This window comes from Vigna umbellata, chromosome 3 (genome assembly GCF_029865625.1).
Source record: "Vigna umbellata cultivar VRB3 chromosome 3, Vumbellata_1.0, whole genome shotgun sequence".
In the NCBI taxonomy this organism is placed as follows: domain Eukaryota; kingdom Viridiplantae; phylum Streptophyta; class Magnoliopsida; order Fabales; family Fabaceae; genus Vigna; species Vigna umbellata.
In genome coordinates this window covers 56,674,021-56,692,093 of record NC_142167.1, presented here as the reverse complement: position 1 = coordinate 56,692,093, position 18,073 = coordinate 56,674,021, and positions in this window count along the sequence as shown.

Here is an 18,073-nt window from a genome sequence, read left to right as displayed (position 1 = left end):
CACTTCGTCCACTTCGTACACTTCCTCCCCTTCCTCCACTTCCTCTGCTTCCTCCTCTTCCTCCGCTTCCTCCACTTCCTCCACGTCGTCCACTTCGTCCACTACGTCCACTTCGTCCACTTCGTCAACTTCGCCCACTTCGCCCACTTCGCCCACTTCCTTCACTTCTTCCACTTCCTCCACTTCGTTCAATTGGTCCACTTCGTCCACTTCGTAAACTTCGTCCACTTCCTCCACTTCCTCCACCTCGTCAACTTCGTCCACTTCGCCACTTCCTCCAGTTCCTCCTCTTCGTCCACTTCTCCCACTTCGTCCACTTTACCCACTTCGTCCACTTCCTCCACTTCATAGACTTCCTCCACTTCCTCCACTTTCTCCGTTTCCTCCACTTATTCCGCTTCCTCCACTTCGTCGATTTTGTCAACTTCGTCCACCTCGTCCACTTCCTCCACTTCTGCCACTTCTTCCACGTCGTAAACTTCATCCAGTTTTTCCACTTCCTCCACTTTGTCCACTTCCTCCACTTCCTCCGCTTCTTCCGCTTCGTCCACTTCGCCCACTTCCTCCACTTGGCCAACTTCGTCAACTTCGTCAACTAGGCCAACCTAGTCCACTTCCTCCACTTCCTCCGCTTCCTACACTTCGTCCATTTCGTCAACTTCGTCCACTTCCTCCACTTTCGTCACTTCTTCCACTTCGTCAACTTCATCTAGTTCGTCCACTTCCTCCACTTTGTCCACTTCCTCCACTTCCTCCGCTTCCTCCGCTTCATCCGCTTCCTCCGCTTCCTCCCCTTCCTCCGCTTCCTCCACTTCCTCCCCTTCCTCCACTTCATCCATTTCGCCCACTTCGTCCATTTCGTCCACTTTGTCCATTTCGTCCACTTCGTCCAATTCGTCCACTTCCTCCGCTTCCTCCCCTTCCTCCCCTTCGTCCACTTCCTCCGCTTCCTCCGCTTCCTCCCCTTCGTCAACTTCGGCAACTTCGTACACTTCGTCAATTTCGTAGACTTCGTCAACTTCACCAACTTCGTCGACTTCCCCCTCTACCTCCACTTCCTCCACATCGTCAACTTCCTCCACTTCCTCCACTTCGCCCACGTCGTCCAGTTCTTCCACTTCGTCCACTTCGTCAACTTCATCCACTTCGTCCACTTCTTCTACTTCGTCAACTTCGTGTACTTCGTCAACTTCTTCCACTTCCTCCACTACCTCCACTACCTCCACTTCCTCCACTTCCTCCACTTCCTCCACTTTCTCCACTTCGTCAACTTCGTCCACTTCGTCAACTTCGTCCACTTCGCCCATTTCACCCACTTCCTCCCCTTCCACCGCTTCCTCCACTTCGGCACTTCACCACTTCGTCCACTTCCTCCACTTCGTCCACTTCGTCAACTTCCTCCACTTCGTCCACTTCGTCAACTTCCTCCACTTCTTCCACTTCCTCCACTTCCTCCACTTCTTCCTCCACTTCCTCCACTTCCTCCATTTTGTCAATTTCGTCCACTTCGTCAACTTCGTGCAATTCGTCAACATCGTCCACTTCGTCCCTTTCGTCCTCTTCGTCCAAATCGTCCACTTCGTCCAATTTGTCCACTTCGTCCACTTCGTCAACTTCATCCACTTCGTCAACTTCGTCCACTTCGTCAAGTTCATCTAGTTCGTGAACTTTGTCAACTTCGTCTTCTTCCCTCACTTCGCGACTTTGTCCACTTCGTCCACTTCTTCCACTTCGTCAACTTCGTCAACTTCGTCCACTTCTTCTACTTCGTCAACTTCGTTGACTCCGTCACCTTCGTCAACTTCATCCACTTCATCCACTTCTTCTACTTCGTCAACTTCGTCTACTTCGTCACCTTCGTCAATTTCGTCCACTTCCTCCACTACCTCCACTTCCTCCACTTCCACCACTTGCTTCACTTCGTCTACTTTGCCCATTTCACCCACTTCCTCCACTTCCTCCACTTGTCAACTTCGTCAAGTTCATCCACTCTGTCCACTTCTTTCACATCGTTCATTTCGTCAACTTCATCCACTTCGCCACTTTGCCACTTCCTCCACTTCCTCCACTTCGTCAACTTCATCCACTTCGTCCACTTCGTCAACTTCGTCAACTTCATCCACTTCGTCCCCTTCGTCCACATCATCCACTTCGTCCACTTCGTCAACATCGTCCACTTCGTTAACTTCGTCCACTTCGTCAAATTTGTCCACTTCGTCCACTTCCTGCGCTTCTTCAACATCGTCCACTTCGCCACTTCGTCAACTTCGTCCACTTCGTCCACTACCTCCATTTCCTCCACTTCCTCCACTTCCTCGACTTCCTCCACTTCGTCAACTTCATCTCCTTCGTCCACTACGTCAACTTTTCCCACTTCGTCCACTTCGCCAAATCGTCCACTTCCTCCACATCCTGCACTTCCTTCACTTCCTCCACTTCCTCCACTTCCTCCACTTCCTCAACTTCGTCAACTTCGTCCAGCTCGTCCTCTTCGTCCTCTTCGTCAACCTCCTCCACTTCCTCTACTTCGTCTACTTCATCAACTTCGTCAACTTCGTCAACTTCGTCAACTTCGTCCCCTTCGTCCAATTCGTCCACTTCATCAACTTCGTCCACTTCGTCAACTTGGTCAACTTCACCAATTTCATCCACTTCACCCTCTACATCCACTTCCTCCACTTCCTCCACTTCGTCAACTTCGTTCACTTCCTCCACTTCGCCCACTTCCTCCACTTCGTCAACCTCCTCCACTTCCTCCACTTCGTCCACTTCCTCCACTTCTTCCACTTCGTCCACTTCCTCCACTTCCTCCACTTCTTCTTCTACTTCGTCAACTTCGTCACCTTCGTGAACTTCGTCCACTTCCTCCACTACCTCCACTTCCTCCACTTCCCTCACTTCCTCCACTTCCTCGATTTCCTCCACTTCCTGCATTTCCTCCACTTCATCCACTTCTTCCACTTCGTCCACTTCCTCCCCTTCCTCCGCTTCCTCCACTTCCTTCACATCGTTGATTTCGTCAACTTCGTCCACTTCGCCACTTCGCCACTTCGTCCACTTCCTTCACTTCGTCCACTTCCTCCACTTCCTCCACTTCGTCCACTTCGTCAACTTCCTCCACTTCGTCCACTTCGTCAACTTCGTCAACTTCCTCCACTTCCTTCACTTCCTTCACTTCCTCCACTTCCTCCACTTCCTCCACTTCCTCCACTTCCTCCACTTCCTCAATTCATCCACTTCTACCTCCACTTCCTCCACTTGGTCCACTTCGTCAACTTCGTCCACTTCGTCAACTTCGTCCACTTCGTCAACTTCGTCCACATCGTCCACTTCGTCCACTTCGTCAACTTCGTCCACTTCGTGAACTTCATCCAGTTTGTCAACTTTGTCAACTTCGTCCATTTCCTGCACTTCTTCAACTTCGTCCACTTTGTCCACTTCGCCACTTCGTCAACTTCGTCCACTTCGTCCACTTGCTCCCCTTCCTCCACTTCGTCCCCTTCGTCCAGTTCTTCTACTTCGTCCACTTCGACCACTTCGTCCACTTCGTAGACGTCCTCCACTTCGTCCACTTCCTCCACTTCGTCAACTTTGTCCACTTCGTCAACTTCGTCCACTTCCTTCACTTCGTCAACTTTGTCAACTTCGTCCACTTCCTCAAATTCCTCCGCTTCCTCCGCTTCGTCCACTTCGTCCACTTCGTCATCTTCGTCCACTTCGTCCACTTCGTCAACTTCGTCCATTTCGTGCATTTCGTGCACATCGTCAACTTGGTCAACTTCGTAAACTTCGTCAACTTCGTCCACTTCGTCCACTTCGTCAACATCGTCCACTTCCTCCACTTCGTCAACTCCGCCAACTTTGTCCACTTCCTCTACTTCCGCCACTTCGTCCACTTCCTCCACTTTGTCTACTTCATCAAGTTCATCCACTTCCTCCACTACCTCCACTTCCTCCACTTCGTCAACTCCGCCCACTTCGTCCACTTCCCCCACTTCCACCGCTTCCTCCGCTTCGTCCACTTCGTCCACTTCGCCACATCGTTCACTTCCTCCACTTCCTCCACTTTCTCCACTTCCTCCACTTCGTCCACTTCGTCCACTTCTTCAACTTCGTCCACTTCGTACACTTCGTCAACTTCGTCCACCTCGTCCTCTTCGTCCTCTTCCTCCACTTCCTCCACTTCGTCAACTTCGTCAACCTCGTCCACTTCGTGCAATTCGTCCTCTTTGTCCACTTCATCTACTTCGTCAACTTTGTCAACCTCGTCAACTTCACCAACTTCATAGACTTCGTCCACTTCCTCCACTTCCTCCACTTCGTCCACTACCTCCACTTCCTCCCCTTCCTCCGATTCCTCCTCTTCCTCCACTTGCTCCGCTTCCTCCGCTTCGTGAACTTCGTCCACTTCCTCAACTTCCTCCAGTTCGTCAACTTCTTCAACTTCGTCAACTTTGTCCACTTCGTCCACTTCCTCCACTTCCTCCACTTCTTCTACTTCAACTTCAACTTCTTCTTCTTCTTCATCATCTTCTTCTTCTTCTTCTTCTTCTTCATCTTCCACTTCTTCCACTTCGTCTACTTCGTCCAATTCGTCCAATTCGTCTACCTCGACAACTTCGTCCACTTGGTCCTCTTCCTCCACTTCTTCCACTTGGTCCTCTTCCTCCACTTCTTCCACTCGCTCCACTTTCTCCACTTCCTCCACTTCCGCCACTTCCTCCACTTCGTCCACTTCCTCCACTTTGTCAACATCGTCCAAGTGGCCCACTTCTACGACTTGGTCAACTTCGTCCACTCCGTCCACTTCGTCCACTTCTTCTACTTCTTCTTCTTCTTCTTCTTCTTCTTCTTTTTCTTCGACTTCAACCACTTCGTCGACTTCGTCCACTCCGTCCACTTCGTCCACTTCGTTCAATTCATTGACTTCGTCCACTTCGTCAACTTCGTCCACTTCTTCCACTTCCTCCACTTCCTCCACTTTCTCTACTCCCTCCACTTCCTCCACTTCGTCCACTCCGTCCACTTCCTCCACTATCTCCACTTCTTCCACTTCGTCCACTGCATCCACTCCGTCCACTCCATCTGCTTCGTCGACTTCAAGCACTTCCTCCACTTCGTCGACTTGGTCATCTTCGGCACTTCCGCATTTCGTCCACTTCGTGGACTTCCTCCACTTCCTCCACTTCGTTCACTTCCTCCACTTCCTCCACTTTGTCCACCTCATCAACTTCGTCCACTTCGTCAACTTCGTCCACGTCGTCCACTTCGTCCACTTCTTCCACTTCGTCCACTTCATCCACTTCGTCCACTTCGTCTACTTTGTCATCATCGTCCACGTCGTCCACTTCGCCGACTTCGTCCACGCCGTCGACTTCGTCCACTTCTTCTACTTCTTCTTCTTCTTCTTCTTCTTCTTCTTCTTTGACTTCGACCACTTCGTCCAATTCGTTCAATTCATTGACTTCATCCACTTCGTCCACTTCGTCCACTTCGTCCACTTCGTCCACTTCGTCCACTTCGTCCACTTCGTCAACTTCGTCCACTTTCCCTACTCCCTCCACTTCCTCCACTTCGTCCACTCCGTCTACTTCCTCCACTTCCTCCACTTCGTCCGCTTCCTCAACTTCGTCCACCTTGTCCACTTCGTCCACTGCATCCACTCCGTCCACTCCATCCACTTCGTCAACTTCGTCCACTTCCTCCACTTCCTCCACTTCGTCAACTTCGTCCACTTCGTCCACATCGTTACTTCCTCCACTTCCTCCACTTCCTCCGCTTCCTCCCCTTCCTCCACTTCGTCAACTTCGTCAACTTCGTCCACTTCGCCACTTCGCCACTTCGACCACTTCCTCCACTTCCTCTACTTCATCCACTTCGTCCACTTCCTTCGCTTCCACCGCTTCCTCCCCTTCGTCAACTTCGTCCACTTTTCTACTTGGTCCAGTTCCTCCGCTTGCTTCACTTGCTCCATTTCCTCGACTTCCTCCACTTCCTCCACTTCCTCCAGTTCGTCCACTTCCTCCACTTCGTCAACTTCGCCACTTCCTTCACTTTCGCCACTTCCTCCCCTTCATCCACTTTGTCAACATCGTCCACGTGACCTGGTCAACTTCGTCCACTTCCTCCACTTCCTCCTCTTCATCGTCTTCTTCAACTTCGTCAACTTTGCCCACTTCGTCCACTTCCTCCACTTCTTCTACTTCAACTTCAACTTCTTCTTCTTCTTCTTCTTCGTCATCTTCAGCTTCGTCCACTTCGTCCAATTCATCCAATTCGTCTACTTCAACAACCTCGTCCACTTGGTCCAGTTCCTCCACTTCATCCACTCGCTCCACTTCCTCCACTTTATCAACTTTGTCCGCTTCGTCCACTTCCTCAACTTCATCAACCTCGTCCACTTCGTGCACCTTGTCCACTTCGTCCACTTCGTCTACTTCGTGCCACTTCGTCAACTTCGTCCACTTTGTCAACTTGGTCAACTTCGTAAACTTTGTCCACTTTGTCCACTTCGCCCACTTCTTCTACTTCAAGTTCTTCCCCTTCTTCTTCTTCTTCTTCTTCTTCTTCTTGCTCTTCTTCTTTCACTTCGTCCACTTCAGCCACTTCGTCAAGTTCCTCCACTTCCTCCACTCGCTCCACTACCTGCACTTCCTGTAGTTGCTCCTCTTCCTCCACTTACTCTACTTCGTCTACTTCGTCCACTTCGTCCTCTTCTTCCATTTCCTCCACTTCCTCTACCTCTTCCACTTCGTCAACTTCGTTCACTTCGTGAACTTTGTCCAGTTCGTCTACTCCGTCTACTATGTCCAATTCGTCAACTTCGTCTACTTCTTCAACTTCTTCCTCCATTTCGTGCACTTCGTGGACTTCCTCCACTTCCTCCACTTCTTCTACTTCCTCCACTTCGTCAACTTCGTCCACTCCGTCCACTTTGTCAACTTCCTCCACTTCGTCAACTTCGTCTACTTCCTCAACCATCTCAACTACGTCCACTTTGTCCATTTCATCGACTGCGTCCACTCTGTCCACTTCCTCTCCTTCCGCCACTTCCTCCACTTCCTCGACTTCATCCACTTCCTCCACTTCCTCCACTTCGTCAACTTCGTCCGCTTCGTCCACTTCGTCAACCTCGTCCACTTCGTGCACTTTTTCCACTTCTTCCCCTTCTTCCACTTCGTCAACTTCGTCCACTTCCTCCACTTCCTCCACTTCCTCCACTTCCTCCACTTCGTCTAATTCGTCCCCTTCGTCCCCTCCACTTCCTCCTCTCCCTCCACTCCCTGCACTTCCTGTACTTCCTCCACTTCCTCTACTTCCTCTACTTTCTCTACTTCGTCCACTTCGTCCACTTCGTCAACTTCGTGCACTTCCTCCACTTCCTCCACTTCTTCCACTTCCTTCACTTCGTCCAGCTCGTCCACTTCGTCACCTTCGTCCTCTTCGTCAACTTCATCCACTTCGTCTACTTCTTTCACTTCTTCCTCCACTTTCTCCACTTCGTCCACTTCGTTCATTTCCTCCACTTCCTCCACTTCTTCCGCTTTATCCAATTTGTCAACTTCATCTTCTTCGTCCAATTCTTCCACTTTTTCCTCTACTTCCTTTAGTTCCTCCCATTGTTCACTTCCTCCACTTCGTCTAATTCGTCCCCTTGGTCTACTTCCTCCACTTCCTCCACTTCCTCCACTCCCTGCACTTCCTGTACTTCCTCCACTTCCTCCACTTCCTCTACTTCGTCCACTTCGTCCACCTCCTCCAGTTCGTGCACTTCCTCCACTTCCTCCACTCCCTCCACTCCACTTCGTCGACCTCGTCCACCTCGTAAACTTCGTGCACTTCGTCCACTTCGTCTACTTCTTCCACTTCTTCCTCCACTTCCTCCACTTCTTCCACTTTCTCCGATTCGTCAACTTCCTCTACTTCCTTCAGTTCCTCTACTTCCTCCTCTTCCTCCACTTCGTCCACGTTGTCCACATCATCAACCTCGTCCACTTCGTCGAATTCGTCCACTTCCTCCACTTCCTCCATTTCCTCCACTTCCTCACTTCTCACTTATCCACTTCCTCCACTTTGTCCACTTCGTACTCTTCCTCCACTTCCTCCGCTTCGTCAACTTCGTGCACTTCCTCCACTTCCTCCACTTCTTCCACTTCCTTCACTTCGTCCAGCTCGTCCACTTCGTCACCTTCGTCCTCTTCGTCAATTTCATCCACTTCGTCTACTTCTTTCACTTCTTCCTCCACTTTCTCCACTTCGTCCACTTCGTTCACTTCCCCCACTTCCTCCACTTCTTCCGCTTTATCCAATTCGTCAAATTCATCTTCTTCGTCCAATTCATCCACTTTTTCCTCTACTTCCTTTAGTTTCTCCCTTCGTTCAGTTCCTCCACTTCGTCTAATTCGTCCCCTTGGTCTACTTCCTCCACTTCCTCCGCTTCCTGCGCTTCCTCCGCTTCGTCAACTTCGTCATCTTCGTAAACTTCGTCCACTTCCTCCACTTCCTCCACTCCGTCCACTTTGTCAACTTCGTCAACTTCGCCCACTTCCACGACTTCCTCTACTTCGCCTACTTCCTCCACTTCCTCCAGTTCGTCAACTTTCTCCACTTCGTCCACTTCGTCCACTTCCTCCACTTCCTCAACTTCTTCCAATTCTTGCCCTTCCTAAACTTCGTCCACTTCCTCCACCATGTCCACTTCGTCCACTTCGTCAACTTCGTAAACTTCCTCCACTTCCTCCGCTTCCTTCGCTTCCTCCGCATCGTCTAATTCGTCCATTTCCTCCAGTTTCTCCACTTCCTCCGCTTCCTCTACTTTCTTCGCTTTCTCCGCTTCGTCCACTTCGTCCACTTCCTCCTCTTCGTCCACTAACTCCACTTCCTCCACTTCCTCCACTTCGTCAACTTCCTCAACTTCCTCCACTTCCTCCACTTCCTCCACTTCCTCCACTTCGTCCATTTCGTCCACTTCGTCAACTTCGTACACTTCCACCACTTCCTCCACTTCCTCCACTTCCTCCACTTGCTTCACTTGTTCCGCTTCGTCAACTTCGTCAACTTCGTCCACTTCGTCCACTTCGTCCACTTCGTCAACTTCCTCCACGTCCTCCGCTTCCTTCACTTCCTCCGCTTCGTCCACTTCGTCAACTTCGTCAACTTCTTCCACTTCGCCACTTCTCCACATCCTCCACCTCCTGCACTTCCTCCACTACCTCCACTTCCTTCACTTCGTCAACTTCTTCCACTTCGTCCACTTCGTCAACTTCTTCCACTTCGTCCACTTCGTCAACTTCGTTCACTTCGTCAACTTCTATAACTTCTTGCACTTCGTCCACTTCTTCTAGTTCAGCTTCCTCTTCTTCTTCTTCTTCTTCTTCTTCTTCTTCTTCTTCTTATTCTTCTTCTTCTTCTTTTACTTCATCCACTTCGTCCAACTGATCGACTTCGTCCACTTCATCTAGTTCGTCAACTTCGTCCACTTCCTCCACTTCGCCCACTACCTCAACTTCGTCCACTCCCTCCACTTCCTCCATTTCCTTCACTTCCTCCACTTCCTCCATTTTATCCACTTCGTCCACTTCATCCATGTCGTCCACTTCGTCCACTTCGTCAAGTTCGTCCACTTTGTCAACTTCGTCCACATCTTCTAATTCGTCAACTTCATCTACTTCGTCAACTTCTTCTAGCTGTCCACTTCCTCCACTTCCACCACTTCCTCCACTTCCTCCACTTTCTCCACTTCGTCCACTTCGTCCATTTCGTCCACTTCGTCAAATTCGTCCACTTCGTCCACTTCCTCCGCGTCGTCAACTTCTTCCATTTCCTCCACTTGCCACCACTTCCTTCATTTCATCAACTTCGTCAACTTCGTCCACTTCGTCCACTTCGTCGACTTGCACCACTTCCTCCACTTCCTCCACTTCCTCCACTTCCTTCACTTCCCCCACTTCCTCCACTTCCTCCACTTCCTCTAGTTCGTCAATTTTATCAGCTTCGTCCACTTCCTCCACTTCATCCACTTCGTCAACTTCATACACTTCTTCCACTTCCTCCACTTCGTCCACTTTGTCCACTTCGCCAACTTCGCCCACTTCGCCCACTTCGTCCACTTCGTCACTTCGTCCACTTCGTCCACTTCGTCCACTTCGTCCACTTCGCCAACTTCGCCCACTTCGCCCACTTCGTCCACTTCGTCAACTTCCTCCACATCGTTCACTTTGTCAACTTCGCCAACTTCGTCAACTTCGTCCACTTCGCCCACTTCGCCCACTTCCCTCCCGTTCTTCCACTTCCTCCACTTCGTCCACTTCCTCCACTTTGTACACATCGTCCAAGTGGCCCACTTCTACGACTTGGTCAACTTCGTCCACTCCGTCCACTTCGTCCACTTCTTCTACTTCTTCTTGTTGTTCTTCTTCTTCTTCTTTTTCTTCGACTTCAACCACTTCGTCGACTTCGTCCACTTCGTCCACTTCGTTCAATTCATTGACTTCGTCCACTTCGTCAACTTCGTCCACTTCTTCCACTTCCTCCACTTTCTCTACTCCCTCCACTTCCTCCACTTCGTCCACTCCGTCCACTTCCTCCACTATCTCCACTTCTTCCACTTCGCCCACTGCATCCACTCCGTCCACTCCATCTGCTTCGTCGACTTCAAGCACTTCCTCCACTTCGTCGACTTGGTCATCTTCGGCACTTCCGCATTTCGTCCACTTCGTGGACTTCCTCCACTTCCTCCACTTCGTTCACTTCCTCCACTTCCTCCACTTTGTCCACCTCATCAACTTCGTCCACCTCGTCAACTTCGTCCACTTCGTCCACGTCGTCCACTTCTTCCACTTCGTCCACTTCATCCACTTCGTCCACTTCGTCTACTTTGTCATCATCGTCCACGTCGTCCACTTCGCCGACTTCGTCCATGCCGTCCACTTCGTCCACTTCTTCTACTTCTTCGTCTTCTTCTTCTTCTTCTTCTTTGACTTCGACCACTTCGTCCAATTCGTTCAATTCATTGACTTCATCCACTTCGTCCACTTCGTCCACTTCGTCCACTTCGTCCACTTCGTCAACTTCGTCCACTTTCCCTACTCCCTCCACTTCCTCCACTTCGTCCACTCCGTCTACTTCCTCCACTTCCTCCACTTCGTCCGCTTCCTCAACTTCGTCCACCTTGTCCACTTCGTCCACTGCATCCACTCCATCCACTTCGTCAACTTCGTCCACTTCCTCCACTTCCTCCACTTCGTCAACTTCGTCCACTTCGTCCACATCGTTACTTCCTCCACTTCCTCCACTTCCTCCGCTTCCTCCCCTTCCTCCACTTCGTCAACTTCGACAACTTCGTCCACTTTGCCACTTCGCCACTTCGACCACTTCCTCCACTTCCTCTACTTCATCCACTTCGTCCACTTCCTTCGCTTCCACCGCTTCCTCCCCTTCGTCAACTTCGTCCACTTTTCTACTTGGTCCAGTTCCTCCGCTTGCTTCACTTGCTCCATTTCCTCGACTTCCTCCACTTCCTCCACTTCCTCCACTTCCTCCAGTTCGTCCACTTCGTCCACTTCCTCCACTTCGTCAACTTCGTCAACTTCGCCACTTCCTTCACTTTCGCCACTTCCTCCCCTTCATCCACTTTGTCAACATCGTCCACGTGACCTGGTCAACTTCGTCCACTTCCTCCACTTCCTCCACTTCCTCCTCTTCATCGTCTTCTTCAACTTCGTCAACTTTGCCCACTTCGTCCACTTCCTCCACTTCTTCTACTTCAACTTCAACTTCTTCTTCTTCTTCTTCTTCGTCATCTTCAGCTTCGTCCACTTCGTCCACTTCGTCTACTTCGTCCACTTCGTCAACTTCGTCCACTTTGTCAACTTGGTCAACTTCGTAAACTTTGTCCACTTTGTCCACTTCGCCCACTTCTTCTACTTCAAGTTCTTCCCCTTCTTCTTCTTCTTCTTCTTCTTCTTCTTGCTCTTCTTCTTTCACTTCGTCCACTTCAGCCACTTCGTCAAGTTCCTCCACTTCCTCCACTCGCTCCACTGCCTGCACTTCCTGTAGTTGCTCCTCTTCCTCCACTTACTCTACTTCGTCTACTTCGTCCACTTCGTCCTCTTCTTCCATTTCCTCCACTTCCTCTACCTCTTCCACTTCGTCAACTTCGTTCACTTCGTGAACTTTGTCCAGTTCGTCTACTCCGTCTACTATGTCCAATTCGTCAACTTCGTCTACTTCTTCAACTTCTTCCTCCATTTCGTGCACTTCGTGGACTTCCTCCACTTCCTCCACTTCTTCTACTTCCTTCCACTTCGTCAACTTCGTCCACTCCGTCCACTTTGTCAACTTCCTCCACTTCGTCAACTTCGTCTACTTCCTCAACCATCTCAACTACGTCCACTTTGTCCATTTCATCGACTGCGTCCACTCTGTCCACTTCCTCTCCTTCCGCCACTTCCTCCACTTCCTCGACTTCATCCACTTCCTCCACTTCCTCCACTTCGTCAACTTCGTCTGCTTCGTCCACTTCGTCAACCTCGTCCACTTCCTTCACTTTTTCCACTTCTTCCACTTCGTCCACTTCGTCAACTTCGTCCACTTCCTCCACTTCCTCCACTTCCTCCACTTCCTCCACTTCCTCCACTTCGTCTAATTCGTCCCCTTCGTCCCCTCCACTTCCTCCACTCCCTCCACTCCCTGCACTTCCTGTACTTCCTCCACTTCCTCTACTTCCTCTACTTCCTCTACTTCATCCACTTCGTCCACTTCGTCCACTTCGTCCACTTCGTCAACTTCGTGCACTTCCTCTACTTCCTCCACTTCTTCCACTTCCTTCACTTCGTCCAGCTCGTCCACTTCGTCACCTTCGTCCTCTTCGTCAACTTCATCCACTTCGTCTACTTCTTTCACTTCTTCCTCCACTTTCTCCACTTCGTCCACTTCGTTCATTTCCTCCACTTCCTCCACTTCTTCCGCTTTATCCAATTTGTCAACTTCATCTTCTTCGTCCAATTCTTCCACTTTTTCCTCTACTTCCTTTAGTTCCTCCCATTGTTCACTTCCTCCACTTCGTCTAATTCGTCCCCTTGGTCTACTTCCTCCACTTCCTCCACTTCCTCCACTCCCTGTACTTCCTCCACCTCCGCCACTTCCTCTACTTCGTCCACCTCCTCCAGTTCGTGCACTTCCTCCACTTCCTCCACTCCTTCCACTCCACTTCGTCGACCTCGTCCACCTCGTAAACTTCGTGCACTTCGTCCACTTCGTCTACTTCTTCCACTTCTTCCTCCACTTCCTCCACTTCTTCCACTTTCTCCGATTGGTCAACTTCCTCTACTTCCTTCAGTTCCTCTACTTCCTCCTCTTCCTCCACTTCGTCCACGTTGTCCACATCATCAACCTCGTCCACTTCGTCGAATTCGTCCACTTCCTCCATTTCCTCCACTTCCTCCACTTCCTTCACTTTATCCACTTCCTCCACTTCCTCCACTTTGTCCACTTCGTACTCTTCTCCACTTCCTCCGCTTCGTCAACTTCGTGCACTTCCTCCACTTCCTCCACTTCTTCCACTTCCTTATCTTCGTCCAGCTCGTCCACTTCGTCACCTTCGTCCTCTTCGTCAATTTCATCCACTTCGTCTACTTCTTTCACTTCTTCCTCCACTTTCTCCACTTCGTCCACTTCGTCCACTTCGTTCACTTCCCCCACTTCCTCCACTTCTTCCGCTTTATCCAATTCGTCAAATTCATCTTCTTCGTCCAATTCATCCACTTTTTCCTCTACTTCCTTTAGTTTCTCCCTTCGTTCAGTTCCTCCACTTCGTCTAATTCGTCCCCTTGGTCTACTTCCTCCACTTCCTCCGCTTCCTGCGCTTCCTCCGCTTCGTCAACTTCGTCATCTTCGTAAACTTCGTCCACTTCCTCCACTTCCTCCACTCCGTCCACTTTGTCAACTTCGTCAACTTCGCCCACTTCCACGACTTCCTCTACTTCGCCTACTTCCTCCACTTCCTCCACTTCCTCCACTTCCTCCAGTTCGTCAACTTTCTCCACTTCGTCCACTTCCTCCACTTCCTCAACTTCTTCCAATTCTTGCCCTTCCTAAACTTCGTCCACTTCCTCCACCATGTCCACTTCGTCCACTTCGTCAACTTCGTAAACTTCCTCCACTTCCTCCGCTTCCTTCGCTTCCTCCGCATCGTCTAATTCGTCCATTTCCTCCAGTTTCTCCACTTCCTCCGCTTCCTCTACTTTCTTCGCTTTCTCCGCTTCGTCCACTTCGTCCACTTCCTCCACTTCCTCCACTAACTCCACTTCCTCCACTTCCTCCACTTCGTCAACTTCCTCAACTTCCTCCACTTCCTCCACTTCCTCCACTTCCTCCACTTCCTCCACTTCGTCCATTTCGTCCACTTCGTCAACTTCGTACACTTCCACCACTTCCTCCACTTCCTCCACTTCCTCCACTTGCTTCACTTGTTCCGCTTCGTCAACTTCGTCAACTTCGTCAACTTCGTCCACTTCGTCCACTTCGTCAACTTCCTCCACGTCCTCCGCTTCCTTCACTTCGCCACTTCTCCACATCCTCCACCTCCTGCACTTCCTCCACTTCCTCCACTACCTCCACTTCCTTCACTTCGTCAACTTCTTCCACTTCGTCCACTTCGTCAACTTCGTTCACTTCGTCAACTTCTATAACTTCTTGCACTTCGTCCACTTCTTCTAGTTCAACTTCCTCTTCTTCTTCTTCTTCTTCTTCTTCTTCTTCTTCTTCTTCTTCTTCTTCTTCTTCTTCTTCTTCTTCTTCTTCTTCTTCTTCTTATTCTTCTTCTTCTTCTTTTACTTCATCCACTTCGTCCAACTGATCGACTTCGTCCACTTCATCTAGTTCGTCAACTTCGTCCACTTCCTCCACTTCGCCCACTACCTCAACTTCGTCCACTCCCTCCACTTCCTCCATTTCCTTCACTTCCTCCACTTCCTCCATTTTATCCACTTCGTCCACTTCATCCATGTCGTCCACTTCGTCCACTTCGTGAAGTTCGTCCACTTCGTCCACTTTGTCAACTTCGTCCACATCTTCTAATTCGTCAACTTCATCTACTTCGTCAACTTCTTCTAGCTGTCCACTTCCTCCACTTCCACCACTTCCTCCACTTCCTCCACTTTCTCCACTTCGTCCACTTCGTCCATTTCGTCCACTTCGTCAAATTCGTCCACTTCGTCCACTTCCTCCGCGTCGTCAACTTCTTCCATTTCCTCCACTTCCACCACTTCCTTCATTTCATCAACTTCGTCAACTTCGTCCACTTCGTCCACTTCGTCGACTTGCACCACTTCCTCCACTTCCTCCACTTCCTCCACTTCCTTCACTTCCCCCACTTCCTCCACTTCCTCCACTTCCTCTAGTTCGTCAATTTTATCAGCTTCGTCCACTTCCTCCACTTCATCCACTTTGTCAACTTCATACACTTCTTCCACTTCCTCCACTTCGTCCACTTTGTCCACTTCGCCAACTTCGCCCACTTCGCCCACTTCGTCCACTTCGTCCACTTCGTCCACTTCGCCAACTTCGCCCACTTCGCCCACTTCGTCCACTTCATAAACTTCCTCCACATCGTCCACTTTGTCAACTTCGCCAACTTCGTCAACTTCGTCCACTTCGCCCACTTCGCCCACTTCCCTCCCCTTCTTCCACTTCCTCCACTTCCTCCACTTCGTCCATTTCGTCCATTTCGTCAACTTCGTACGCTTCCTCCACTTCCTCCACTTCGTCAACTTCGTCCACTTCCACCGCTTCCTCCGCTTCCTGCGCTTGCTCCGCCTCCTCCGCTTCGTCAACTTCTTCAACTTCGTCCACTTCGCAACTTCCTCCACTTCTTCCACTTCCCCCACTTCGTCCACTCCGTCCACTCTGTCCACTTCATCCAATCATCCAGTTCGTCCACTTAGTCAACTTCGCCCACTTCGCCCACTTCGCTCACTTCCTCCACTTCCTCCACATCGTCCACTTCCTCCACTTCGTCCACTTCGTCCACTACGTCAACTTCCTCCACTTCCTCGAGTTCGTCAACTTTGTCAACTTCGTCCACTTTGTCCACTTCCTCCACTTTGTCCACTTCGTCAACTTTATACACTTCGTCCACTTCGTCAACTTCCTCCACTTCCTCCACCATTCATCACTTTGTCCACTTTGTCCACTTCTTCCTTCACTACGTCCACTTCCTCCACTTCCACCACTTCCTCCACTTCCTCCACTTTCTCCACTTCGTCCACTTCGTCCATTTCGTCCATTTCGTCTGCTTCGTCAAATTCGTCCACTTCGTCCACTTTGTCAGCTTCCTCCACTTCGTCTAATTCGTCAACTTCGTCCACTTCCTCGACCATCTCAACTACGTCCACTTCGTTCTTGTCATCGACTTCGTCCACTGCGTCCACTCTGTCTACTTCCTCCCCTTCCGCCACGTCAACATCGCAACTTTGTCCACTTCGTCAACTTCCTCAACTTAATCAACTTCGTCCACTTCCTCCACTTCGCCAATTCGTCCACTTCGTCTACTTCGTCCACTTCTTCCACCACTTCATCGACTGCCTCAAGTTCCTCCACTTCGTCCAGTTCCTCCACTTCCTCCACTTCGTCGACTTCGTCCACTTCGTCCACTTCATCAACCTCATCCACTTCGTCCACTTCGTCCACTTCATCCACTTCCTCCACTTCGTCAAATTTGTCAACTTCTTCAACCTCGTCAACATTGTCCATTTCCTCCGCTTCTTCTACTTCAACTTCTACTTCTTCATCTTCTTCTTCCACTTTGTCCCCTTCGTCCACTCGTCTACTTCGACAACTTCGTCCACTTCCTACACTCGGTCCACTTTCTCCACTTGCTTCACTTCATCCACTTCCTCCACATCCTAAACTTCGTCCACTTCGTCAACATCGTCCACTTCCTCCACTTCGTCAAGTTCGTCAACTTCGTCAATCTCGACAACTTTGTCCACTTCGTCCACTTCCTCCACTTCTTCTACTTCAACTTCTTCTTCTTCTTGTTCTTCTTGTTCCACTTCGTCCCGTTCGTCCACTTCGTCCAATTCGTCCAATTCATCTACTTCGACAACTACATCCACTTCCTCCACTCGCTCCACTCAAGGCACTTTCTCCACTTCCTCCACTTCGTCCACTTCGTCAACATCGTCCACTTCGTCTACTTCGTCCACTTCTTCTACTTCAACTTCTTCTTCTTCTTCTTCTTCTTCTTCTTCTACCACTTCATCCACTTTGTCAAATTCCTCCAATTCGTCCAATTCAACGACTTCCTCCACTTCCTCCCCTTCCTCCACTTCCTCCTCTCCCTCCACCTCCTCCACTTCGTCCACTTCCTCCACTTCCTCCACTTTCTCCACTTCGTCCACTTCTTCCACTTCGTCCACTTCATCCAGTTCGTCAACTTTCTCAACTTCATCAACTTCGTCCACTTCCTCCACTTCGTCCAATTCGCTCGCTTCGTATACTTCGTCCATTTCTTCCAGCACTTCCTCCACTACCTCAAGTTCCTCCACTTCGTCCAGTTCCTCCACTTCCTCCACTTCGTCCACTTCGGCCACTTCGTCTACATGGTCCTCTTTGTCAACTTCGTCCACTTCGTCAACCTCGTCCACTTCGTTAATTTCGTCAACTTCTTCAATCTCGTCAACATTGTCCACTTTGTCCACTTCCTACACGTCTTCTGCTTGAACTTCTTCTTCTTCTCTTCCACTTCGTCCGCTTCGTCTACTTCGCCCAATTCGTTCAATTCGTCCAATTCGTCCAATTCGTCTACTTCGACAACTTCGTCCACTTCCTCCACTCGGTCCACTTTCTCCACTTGCTCCACTTCGTCCACTTTCTAAACTTCGTCCACTTCGTCCACTTCGTCAACTTCTTCCACTTCGTCCACTTCTTTTTCTTCTTCTTGTTCTTTTTTTCTTCTTCTTCTACTTCCTCCACTTGGTCCAATTCGTCCAATTCATCGACTTCGCCCACTTGGTCAATATTGTCCACTTCGTCAACTTCATCAACTTCGTTAACTTCGTCCAATTCGTCC